This window comes from Dasypus novemcinctus, chromosome 6 (genome assembly GCF_030445035.2).
Source record: "Dasypus novemcinctus isolate mDasNov1 chromosome 6, mDasNov1.1.hap2, whole genome shotgun sequence".
Taxonomy (NCBI): Eukaryota; Metazoa; Chordata; class Mammalia; order Cingulata; family Dasypodidae; genus Dasypus; species Dasypus novemcinctus.
In genome coordinates this window covers 3,503,793-3,516,668 of record NC_080678.1, presented here as the reverse complement: position 1 = coordinate 3,516,668, position 12,876 = coordinate 3,503,793, and positions in this window count along the sequence as shown.

Sequence of the window (12,876 nt, the reverse complement as noted above, 5' to 3'; positions counted from 1 at the left end):
TCTTATGGGAGTAAGATGGTATCTCATTGTAGTTTTGATTTGCATTTCCCTGATAGCTAGAGATTTGGAGCTTTTTTTCATGTGCTTTTTAGCCACTTGTATTTCTTCTTTGGAGAAGTGTCTGTTTAAATCTTTTTCCCATTTTTAAAATGGGTTCTTTATCTTTTTATTTTCAAGATATAGGAGTTCTTTATATATGCAAGTTATAAGTCTCCTATCTGATATATGGTTACCAAATATTTTCTCCCATTGTGTAGGCTCCCTTTTCACTTTCTTGACAAACTCCTTTGAGTTGTAGAAGGCTTTAATTTTGAGGAGGTCCCATTTATCTATTTGTTCTTTTGCTGCTCGTGCTTTTGGTGTGAAGTTCATGAACCCATTTCCTATTACAAGGTCTAGTATATGCTTCCCTACACTGCTTTCCAAAGTCTATATTGTCTTGGCTCTTATATTTAGGTCTTTGATCCATCTTGAGTTGATGTTTGTATAAGGTGTGAGATGGTAATCCTCTTTCATTCTTTTACATATGGATATCCAGTTCTCCAGGCACTGTTTGTTGAATAGGCCATTCTCTCCCAGTTGAGAGGGTTTGGTGGCTTTATCAAATATTATATGGCTATATATATGAGGATCTATATCAGAACTCTCAATTCGGTTCCATTGGTCTGCGTGTCTCTCCTTGTGCCAATACTATGCCGTTTTCACTACTGTAGCTTTGAAATATGTCTTGAAGGCACGTAGTGTGATTCCTCCAATTTCATTTTTCTTTTTCAATATATCTCTGGCTATTCGGGGTCTCTTTCTTTTCCAAATAAATTTCATAGCTAGTTTTTCTAGTCCCTTAAAGAATGCTGTGTTGATTTTTATTGGGATTGCATTGAATGTGTAGATCAGTTTTGGTGGGATAGACATCTTAATTATATTTAGTCTTCTATCCATGAACAGGAAATATTCTTCCATTTATTTAAGTCTTCATTGATTTCCTTGAACTATCTTGTGTAGTTCTCTGTGTATAAGTTTTTTACATTTTTAGTTAAATTTATTCCTAGCTATTTGATTTTTTTATTGAGTATTGTAAATGGTATTCATTTCTTGATTTCCTCCTGAACTTGTTCATTATTGGTGTACAGAAATGCTACTGTAGTTTGTGTATTGATCTTATAACCTGTGACTTTACTAAACTCATTTATGAGTTCTAGAAGCTTTGTTGTAGACCTCTCAGTGTTTTCTATGTATAGAATCAGGTCATCTGCAAATAATGACATTTTGACTTCTTTCTTTCCAATTTGAATGCCTTTTTATCTGGTTCTTGCCTCAGTGCTTGAGCAAGTACTTCTAAGACAATGTTAAATAGAAGGGGAGAGAGTGGGTATCCTTGTATTGTTCCTCATCTAGAGGAAAGGATTTTAGGGTTTCACCATTGTAAACGATGTTGGCTGTGGGTTTTTCATATATTCTCTTTATCATGTTCAGAAAATTTCCTTGTATTCCAATCTTTTGCAGTGTTTTTATTAAGGAACTGTGCTGTATTTTGTCAAATGCTTTTTCTGCATCTATAGATATAATCATGTGATTTTTTCCTTCAATCTGTTTATACGGTATTACATTGATTTCCTTATCTTGAACCATCCTTATATACCCAGAATGAATCTCACTTGGTCATGGTGTATAATTAGTTTAATGTGTTGTTGAATAAATTAGCATGTGTTTAGTTGATGATTTTTGTGTCTATGTTCATTAGAGATATTGTTCTGTAATTTTCCTTTCTTGTGGTATCTTTTTATGGCTTTGGTACTAGGGTAATGTTGTCATCATAGAATGAGTTTGGTAATGTTCCTTCTGTTTCGATTTTTTGGAAGAGTTTCAGCAGGATTGGTGTTAGTTCTTTCCAGAATGTTTTGTAGAATTCACCTGTGAAGCCGTCTGGCCCTTGGCTCTTCTTAGTTGGGAGTTTTTTAATGACTGATTCTATCTCTTTACTTGTGATTGGTTTGTTGAGATCATCAATTTCTTCTTTCATCAATATAGGCTGTTTATGTGTTTCTAGGAATTTGTCCATTTCCTTTGAATTCTCATTTTTGCTGGAATATAGTTTTTCAAAGTATCCTCTTATGATAGTCTTTATTTCTGTGGGGTCAGTGGTGATATCTCCTTTCTCATTTCTTATTTTGTGTATTTGCATCTTCTCTCTCTTTTTCTTTGTTTGTCTTGCTAAGGGTTTGTCAATTTTATTGATTTTCTCGAAGAACCAGCTCTTGGTCTTCTTTATCTTTTCAATTCCTTTCTTATTTTCTATCTCATTTAGTTCTGCTATTATTTTTATTCTTTCTTTCTTTCTTCTTCCTGTGGGGTTACTTTGTTGTTTTTTTACTAATTCCTCTAAATGTGCAGTTAGTTCTTCAATTTTTGCTCTTTCTTCTTTTTTGATGTATGAATTTATGGCTTTAATTTCCCTCTCAATACTGCTTTTGATGCATCCCATAAGTTTTGGTATGTTGTGTTATCATTATCATTAGTTTCAAGGTAGCTATTAATTTCTTTTGAGATTTCCTTTTTGACCCACTGTTTTTCTAAGAGTGTACTGTTTAATTTCCATATATTGGTGTGAAATCTGGCCCTCTGGCCCTTGCAGATTTCCAGCTTCACTCCAATGTGGTCAGAGATATTATTTTGTATGATTTCGATATTTCAGAATTCATTGAGCCTTTCCTTTTGGCCTAGCATATGGTTTATCTTGGAGGATAATTCATGTGCACTTGAGAAAAATGTATATCCTGCTGTATTCAGGAGTAATGATCTGTATATGTCTATTAGATCCAGCTCCTCTAATATACTGTTCAAATATTTTGTTTCTTTAGTGATTCTCTTTTGAGATTTTCTGTCCAAATTTGATAGTGGTGTTTTAAAAATCCCACTATAATTGTAGAGGCATCTATTCTTTCACTTCATTTTTCCTGTGTTTGCCTCACGTATTTGGAGGCACTCTTGTTAGGAGCATAAATATCGATTGTTCATTTTTCTTGAGCGATTGTCCCTTTCACTAACATGTAGTACCCTTCTTTGTCTCTCACAATTGTTTTGCATTTAAAGTCTATGTTGTCTGAAATTAATATAACTACTCCTGCCTCTTTTTTTTTTTTTTTGTTATTTTTTGCTTGTAATATTGTTTTCCAACCATTCACTTTCAGCCTCCATGAATCCCTGGGTCTAAGATGTGTTTCTTGTAGACAGCATATAGATGGGTCATATTTCCTTATCCAATGTCCCAGTCTGAATCTTTTGATAGGTGAGTTTAATCCATTGGCACTCAGTGTTATTACTTTCAAGGAATTATTGATATTAGCCATATTTTGATTGGACTTGTGTTGTAATATTGTGTTTGTGTTTTTCCTTTTCTTTTTGTATTTTTTGTTGCTTTTACACTCTCCTCCATCTCTGCCTCTCCTGTTTTTTTCCTTTCTTCCTGCAGAACTCCCTTTAGTGTTTCTTGAAGGGGAGGTTTCTTGTTGGCATACTCTTTCAATTTCTGTTTATCTGTGAATAGTTTGAAGTTTCCATCATTTTTGAATGCTAGTTTAGCTGAGTGCGTATTATTGGTTGGAAATTTTTTTCTTTTAGTACCTTGACCATATCATACCATTGCCTTCTTGCCTCCATGGTTTCAGATGAGAAATCAGCACTTAATCTTATGGAGCCTCCCTTGCCGGTGATGGTTTTCTTTTCCCTTGCTGCTTTTAGAATTTTCTCTTTGTATTGAGCATTGGATAATTTGACAAGTATATGTCTTGGGGTGGGCCTTTTTTGGTTTATGATGTTTGGGGTGCATTCTCCTTCCTGGACATGTACCTCCATCTCTCTCAGTAGATTTGGGATGTTTTCAGCCATTATTTCCTGCAACACCCCTTTTGTCCCCTTTCCCTTCTCTTCTCCTTCTGGGATGCCTATAATATGTATGTTTGTGCATTTTGCATGTCACTCAGGTCCCTAAGTCCTAGCTGGATTTTTTCTATCCTTTTATCGATAAGTTCTACTATCTGTTTGATTTCAGATGTACTGTCTTCCATGTCACTAATTCTCTCCTCTGCCTCTTTTAATCTGCTGCTATTTGCTGTGAGTGTATTTTTGATTTCTTGAACTGTGGTGTTCATTCCCATCATATCTGCTATCTTTTTGCATATGTCTGCAATTTCCTCTCCAAGAGTTTTCTTCATGTTGTTAAATTCTTCCTTTATTTTATGAAGTTGGTCTCTAATATATGTTTTGAGATCTTTAATTACTTGTCCGATGTTCTGTTCCCCTTCCTGGTTTTTAGTTTGTAGGTTGGATTCAGCCATGTTTTCCTGATTATTGGTTTAGTTTGTATTTTTTTTTTTTTTTTTTTTTTTTTTTTGCTGTCTGGTCATCATTTTATCTTGATGGGTTTAATCAGTTCCTTAGCTTCTTTGTCTAGTCTTGGAGATTAATTAGTTGTTCTTGCATAAGTGTTATGTCTTCTCTTTTTCCCTTTGTTCTTCTTACTCTAATTTCTTGTTGCTGGCTAAGTTCACTTTGAAGGAAAATATTAGGGCCAGGGAAAGGAAATTGTGTAAGAAAAGAAAATGTGTAAATTAGCATTGGTAACAACTGTTAACAGAGCAAAAACGTGAGATCTGGGAGAATGGATATTAGACTCATGTAAGTTGTGTAGAGTTATAGCAGTAAGTAGAGTGTCTATAATTAGATAGTCAACTGAATATGGGGAGGAATATAGTATGATTAAAAAGCCAGTGTTTTCATGTGAGAGGGAAAGAGAAAAGAAAGACAATAATATCAAGAGTGGATAAAAGACAGAAAACAGAAGAAAGGTATTAGAAATTAAAAGTTAGACAATTTGGGGACCAAGGAAAGGGAGGTGGAATGTAAGAGAGACAGTAGATGATGCAGGATAGTAAGATGTGGGGGAAAGGGAATAGTGTAGGTGGCCAAAATCAATTCACACAGAAGCGAGGAAATGGAGGATGAGGAAACACAGCAAATGTAAGGCACTCCCTGTAGCACCTATTGTATAAATAAAATAAAATAAAATAAGAAGAAAAATAAAGAAAAAAGAAGAAGAAAAAAAGGGGGTGGGCAAAGAAAAGGGAGGGAAGCAAGCAAGAAAAAGAAAACAAGAACAAAAAATCCTAAATAAATGAAGAAGGACCTTGGGGGATACAATGGGAGAAAAGATCAGGAGATAATGCAATATTAGCAACCAAGTCAATATAAAAAGGGAAAAAGAGAAAAAGAAAAAAAACCACAAATGCTGAGGGCTAGGACAATCAAGGACCTCAGATGGACCTCAGGGCATGGTGGATTCAGGGATGGGAAATGTCATATTGCACACTCAAGAGGTGTGAATCTTTGGAGTGTGCGCCACCAGGGTTTAGGGGACACAGATGTGGGAACCATGCATCCAGTTAACAGGAAGCCTGGGAGCACTGCAGCACAACACAGCCTTCAGGGATCCCCCCAGCTGAGCACGAGCCCTAAGGGGTAGGGGTCATGCCTGCAAACTCTGATCTCTGTGTCAGAAACCCAAAATTCCACCTCTCACAAGAGTCTCTTCTGTCACTGTCTCACCAAATCGACTTCAGGATACCTCCTGCCCTACAAACCCCCAAAACAGCCTGCTGGGGGCTCTGCTGTACTACAAGCAGTTCAGGGACTGCCACAGATGGGCCACAAGTCCTAGGGGAAGGGGCTCTGGCAGGAAGCTCTGATCTCCATGTCAGAAACCCAAAATTCCATGTCTCGCAAGAATCTCCTCTGTCACTGTCTCACCAAATTGACTTCCAGACACCTCCCACCCTACAAGCCCCCGAATAGCCCACTCAGGGCTTGGGAACTCCCCAGTGCAGCATAGCCTCCAGGAATTGCCACCACTGTGCCGCCAGCCCCAATGGGAAACATCCCACGTTCAGCCCCAATCTCCATGAAAGAGACCCAAAATTCTACCTTTTGCAAGAATCTTCTCTGTCACCGTCCCACTAAATCGATGTCCAGACACCTCCTGCCCTGCAAACACCCAAAACAGCCCAGTCCAGCAAGATTCCAACACTACTCAGCTGCTTCTTTGCAGGAGAGACTATAAGGTGCATTCACTCAGACGCCATCTTGCTGCGCCTTCCTTTTCATGTACTTTTGACCATTTTTTTCCTCTTCAGAGAAATGCCTATTTAAATTTTTTGCCCATTTTAAGTTGATTGCTTGCTCTTTTCTTGTTGAGTTGTATAATCTCTTTATATAGATGGATATCAAACCCTTATTGTATATGTGGTTTCCAAAATTTTTATACCATTATGTGGGTTGCCTTTTCACCTTTTGACAATTTCCTTTGAATCACAAAAGTGTTTAAGTTTGAGGGATCCCATTTATCCATGCTTTTTTCCATGGCTCAGGCATTAGTGTAAGGTTTACAAATCCACCTTCTATCACCATGTCTTCAAGACGTTTCCCTTAAATTTCATCTAGGAGCTTTATGATTGTAAATTTTATATTTAGGTGTTCCATTTTGAGTTAATTTTTATATAAGGTGTTAGATAGGGATCCTCTTTTTTTTTTGGCTATGGATATTAGTACTTATAGCATCATTTGTTGAATAGACTATTCTGACCAAGTTGGGTGGGTTTGACAGACTTGTCAAAAATCATTAGACTATAGACGTTAGTGTCTATTTCTGAATATCAATTCAGTCCCATCAGTCCGTGTCTATCTTTATGCCAGCATCATGTTGTTTTTACCACTGTAATAAGAGTTGAAGTCTGGAAGTAAGAGTCCTCTAACTTCGCTTTTCCTTTTTAAGATGTTCCTGCCTATTTGGTACCCCTTACCCTTCCAAATAAATTTGATAATTGTGTTTTCCATTCATTTAAAAAATGCTGGTGGAATTTTTATCAGGAATACATTAAATCTATATATCAATGGGGTAGAACTGATATCTTAATGATATTTATTCTTCCATTCCATGAGTGTAGAATGTTCTTCCAATTATTTAGGTCTATTTTTGTTTCTTTTAACAATGCATTTTAGTTTCCATAACACGAATTCTTTACATACTTGGTTAAGTTTATTCCTAAATATTTGTTTTCTTTAGTGACTATTATAAATGGATTTTTTCCCTCTGATGTCTTTCTCAGATTGCACATTACTAGTGTATAGAAACACCACTGATTTTTGCACATTGATCTTGTATCTTAACACTCTACTGAAATCATTTATTAACTCTAGCAGTTTTGTTGTAGAGTTTTCAGGACATCCTTGTCTTTTTCCTGATCTCAATGGGAAAGTTTCAATCTTTCACCACTGAGTACTATATTAGTTGGGGATTTTTCTTTTTTTTTAAAGATTTTATTTATAATTTATTTCTCTCCCCTTCCCTCTCCTGTTGTCTGCTCTCTCTGTCCATTCACCGTGTATTCTTCTGTGTCTGCTTGCATTCTCACCAAGCAGCATGGGAATCTGTGTCTCTTTTTGTTGCATCATCTTGCTGTGTCAGGTGTCCATGTGTGTGGTTCCACTGCTGGGGGGGTTGCGATTTTCTCATGGGGTGGCTCTCCTTGAAGGGTACATTCCTTGCAGGGTACATCCCCTTACACGGGGAACATCCCTATGTGGCATGGCACTCCTTGCACAATGCAGCATTGCATATGGACCAGCTCACCACATGGGCCAAGAGGCTCTGGGTTCGAACCCTGGACCTCCTATATGGTAGTGGATGCCCTATCAGTTGAGCCACATCTATTTTCCAAGTTGTGGGTTTTTTTTTCAAGAAAAGATGCTGTATTTTGTCAAATGCCTTTTCTTCATCAATCAATATGGTCATGTGGTTTTTCCTTTGATTTACTAATGTATTATAATATGCTGATTTATTTTCTTATGTTGAACTATCCTTGCATGCCTAGTTCAAAACCCACTTGATCATGATGAATAATTCTTTTAATGTGTTTTTGGACTTAATTAGCAAGTATTTTCTTGAGAATCTTTGCATCTATATTCATTAGAGAAATGGGTCTGTAATTTTCTTTTTTTCAAATCTGGCTTTGGTATTAGGGTGATATTTGCTTCATAAAATGAGTTTGGCAGCATTTCTTTTTGTTCAACTTTTTTGAAGGAATTGAGTAAGACTGGTATTAAATCCTCTTTGGCTGCTTAATAGAATTCACCTGTGAAATCTGGTCCCGGGCTTTTCAACTTGGGGAGTTGTTTGATGACTGTTTCAATCTCTTGTGATGGTTGGTTTCTTGAGCTCTTCTATTTCTTCTAGGGTCAGTGTTGGTTGTACCTACATTTCTAGGAATTTTTCCATATCTTCTACATTGTCTAATTTTTTTGGGGTACATTTGTCAATATTATCCCCTTAAAATCTCTTTTATTTAGTGATATCAGTAGTGTTGTCCTTGTTTTCATTTATTATTTCATTTATTTGTATCTTCTCTTTTTCTCTGTGAGTCTAAGTTTTTGTCAATGTTGTTATTCTTCCTGAAGAACCAACTTTTGGTTTTGTTAAGTCTCTCTATTTTTTTCTCAATTGTGTTTATTTCTGCTGTGATCTTTGTTATTTCATCCCTCCTACTTGCTTTGGGATTAGCTTGCTGTTCTTTTTATAGTTTCCCCAGCTCTTTAGTTAGGTCATTGATTTTAGCTGTTTCTTCTTTTCCAATGTAGACTTTGACTGAAGGCTATAAATTTCCCTCTCAGCACTGCCTTTACTGTATCCCATAGGTTCTCACACATTGTGTTCTATTTTCATTCATCTCGTGATATTCATTGATTTCTTCTCACAATTTTTTCTTTGACTCACTGATTATTTAAGGATGTGTTGTTTAATCTCCAAATATTTGTGAATTTTCCCTTTTCCTGCTTTTTGTTGATTTCTAATTTTATTTCATTATGGTCAGAGAAAACGTTTTGCATAATTTCAATCTTACTGAATTTATTGAAATCTGCTTTGTGACCCAACACATTGCCTATTTCAGAGAAAGATCAATGAGCCCTTGACAGAATGTATATCTAGCTATTTTGGGGTGCAATGTTCTGTATATGTCTATTAGGTTTATTTCATTTATTTTATTATTCAAGCTCTCTGTTTATTGATTCTCTGCCCAGATGTTCTATTCAATGCTGATAATTGTGTTTTGAAGTCTCCAACTATTATCAGAGAGATGTCTATTTCTGCCTTCAGTTATGCCAGTGTTTGCCTCATGTATCTTGGGGCAGCCTGGCTAGGTGTTGATATACTGATGATTGTTATTCCTTCCTGGTGAATTGTCCCTCTTATTCATATATAATGTCCTTCCTCATTTCTAATAACAGTTTTGCTTTGAAAATACATTTCATCCAATGTAAGTAATATAAGTATAGTTTCTCCAGCTTTATCCTATCAGGTTGGAGGGGTGGAGATGGAATTGAAGGCTCTCAACAAAATAGTTCATGTAGGCTGAAAGTTCCTGCAGTTGCCCAGAGAGGTTGAGGAAACAGAGATCTTATTCTATTGGTGTGTAGGGATGGAGCCCCAGGGGCCCAGCTACTCAGTCTGTGCTGGCTAAATGTGCCTGCAGTTACACAGAGAGGATGTTGAAGGTACCCATAGCTTCCTCCCTGCCAGAGGTGAGGCTGGGGCTTAGTCTAGAGCTTCAACCCAAGCCAGTTCCTATCTTTGCTGTGATTTTCAGTCAGCTGTGCTTCCCCTTATGCTGGGTGGAGTTAAAATGGGAGCTATCAAACTCTTTCTGATTTGGAAAGAGTCAAACTTTACCTTTTTTTAGGATTATACTTTAGTCAGCCAAATTTACTAATCAGTAGCTGAAGCTGGTGCCCAGTCATCTTTTCCTACCCTGATTTTGGGAAATGGGGTTTCCAACTCCAGCTATGGAATGGCTTCCAAGGTGGCTTGTGCCATCAGTGGAGTATGGGCACTGGTTTCTGTAGCATGGAGTGCTCTATTCATGAATCTTCTCTGCTCATGGGCAGTCTCCTCCTTCCATTCTTTCAAGGTATTGCAGGGTGCCCCAAAAAGGTGCTTTGGATAGCTCTGGGTGATTACTAACTGCCCTGTAAGATGAGCTGACTCTTGGACCTCCTTTCTCTACCACTGTTTTGCCCCTCCTCTACCTGCAGGTTTTTCATATATGCCCTTTATCATTTTAGGATGTTTCTTTTTATTCCTAACTTTAAGTGATTTTATCAGGAAGGACTGCTTGACTAGTGGCAATGACTAGTGGACAATGAAGAAGTATGGACCATTGATGGGCCCTTGATATTGATGATTGTACATATAAATATTTACTCTTGAGATTTAAACTTAGTTTTGTATTATAGGATGCCTTAGAGTTATCTCCTGCGAGCCTCCTTTTTGCTCAAATGTGGCCTCTCTCTAAGCCACATTCAGCATATAAATGCATTACTTTACCCCCAGCATGGGGCATGACTCCTGGGGATGAATCCCCTGGCACTGAGGGACTCCACTAAGCACCAATAGCAATGTGACTGGAAAAAGATTTTGACCAAAAGGGGAAAAGGGTAAAGACAAATGGGTTTATATGGTTAAGAGATTTCAAAGTGAGTTGAGAGATCATTCCAGAGGTTACACTTATGCATGTCTCAGCAGGATCTCATTGACTGCCAAAGTAAATATTGCCTCAGATAGGGGAGACTCCCAGACAATATAGGCAGGGAAGAAAGGTAAGGAGTTTGGTGCCCTGCACATGGGCCCTACTTGGGACTTTATGCACCCAGTGTTACAGAGTTGGACTCAGTTGTGGTTTACCAACACATGGCTCTTCTGCCCCTTCTATATGAACCTATAGTTAGTGCTAGGGTTGATAGGTGTATGTCCAAGAGACTCAGATCTTTGGGATGTCCATGTGCCAGCTAGCCCTGAATCTCAACAAAGTTGCAACACCTTCTCTCCTGTTCATTGGACTCACCCAGGAGAAGTAATGAGATGGTGATGGACAACGGGCATCTCAGGGTACAGAGAGAGTCTATAACTGCAAGCAAAATAATCCCATCCATCTGCCCCATGGGATCTATACCTCTTCTCAGTTAGAGGTGGAATAGGCATCACCATCCCAGAATCCTCAGGATTGGGGAAAGAATGATGTACTAGAGTAGACTTACTGATATCCTAATATAGACTTATTGTGATTCTAGTGATGGAAGAACTTTTATCATTGATGTGGAGGCAGAAGCCTCTGGAGGTTCTGAAAGCAGGGAGAGGGAAAAAGAGGTGTAATATGGGGACTTTTTGGGACTTGGGAATTGTCATGAATGACAGTGCAATGACAGATAAAAGACATACATATATCTTGCCATAACTTACAAAATTGTGTGGGAGAGAGCATAAACTACAATGTAAATGGTAATCCATGCTTAATAGCAATCCTCCAAAATGTGTTCATCAATTGTAACAAATATACCTCATTAAAGAAAGATGTTAATGTGGGAAAATGTGAGAGGGTCTAGGAGTGGGGCATGTGGGAATCCCCTGTATTTTTAATGTAACATTTATTTAATCTAAGAATCTTTAAAAAAATAAAGGAGTATATTTTTAAAAGAAGGAAAAGAGTGCTAGATTTCTTCAAATGCTTTTTCTGCATTGAGATGATCATATGATTGTTTTTGGATCCTTAATTTGGACCTGTTTCTTCAACTTTATTTCTTACTCCTTCTGTACCTTCTTAATTTCATTACTAGCAGTGTTATTAAAATTACTATTGGTCTTGTACTGTGCTTTTAGCCTCTGGGTGTTTGTGTTCTTCACCCTTCAGCCTAGACAATATTCTCTTCTTTATGTAATTGCATTCTTTAGATTCTGATGCCCACATATATTGTACAACTCTGATCTCATCTCCAGGCTCCAGATCATTGATATAACTGCAAAACTAGCATAGCACTTTGAAGTTTTCTAAGATTCTCTTTCAACAGTCAAAATACATGATCGTCAGTCTCCTCAAGTCCATCTAGCCAGGCCACAATTTCCAAAAAATTCTTGATTCTTTTTCTTAGCCTCTGCATCCAAAGAATCTTCAAATCCTATTGGTTAAAGCTGAGCAACTCTCATATTTTGAGTTGAAGAAGGACAACCACCACACCATGGAGCCTAGAGTGATTACAACTGAAAGTGGGAGGATTGCATCCAGCATCCATGTGGAATCTGAGCCTCCTCTTGACATAGAGGTGCAATGGACACAACCAATCCAATGTCCACATAGAAGAGGTGGCATTGGATTGGGAAAAGTGGACATGGTGGACGATGGGTATGGGGAAAGGCAGGAAGAGATGAGAGGTGGAGGCGTCTTCGGGACATGGAGCTGCCCTGGATGGTGCTTCAGAGGTAATCACCGGACATTGTAAATCCTCACAGGGCCTACATGATGGAATAGAGGAGAGTATGGGCCATGATGTGAACCAATGTATATGAGGTGCAGAGGTGCCCAAAGATGTACTTACCAAATCCAATGGATGTGTCATGATGATGGGAACGAGTGTTGTTGGGGGGGCGGAGAGGGGGGGTGGGGGGGTGGGGTTGAATGGGACCTCACATATATATTTTTAATGTAATATTATTACAAAGTCAATAAAAAATAAAAAAATTAAAAAAAAAAAAAAAAAAAAAAAGAAAGGGGGAAAGGACAGACTCCTAATCAGCAGGAATCTATCCTAGAGCCAAACCTGCTCTAGGGAAAGTGACTGGATAGCTTTCTGAAGAGCTAACTGACACAATGAGAAAGTTTAGCTCAGTGGAGTAGTTTCTACCTTGAATATACAAGGTCCCTAGATTGATTCCTGGCTACTTTAAAGCCTGTAGAAGGAAGGCTGCAGGGTGGTTGATTGGTGAGCACTGGCAGCAACCTG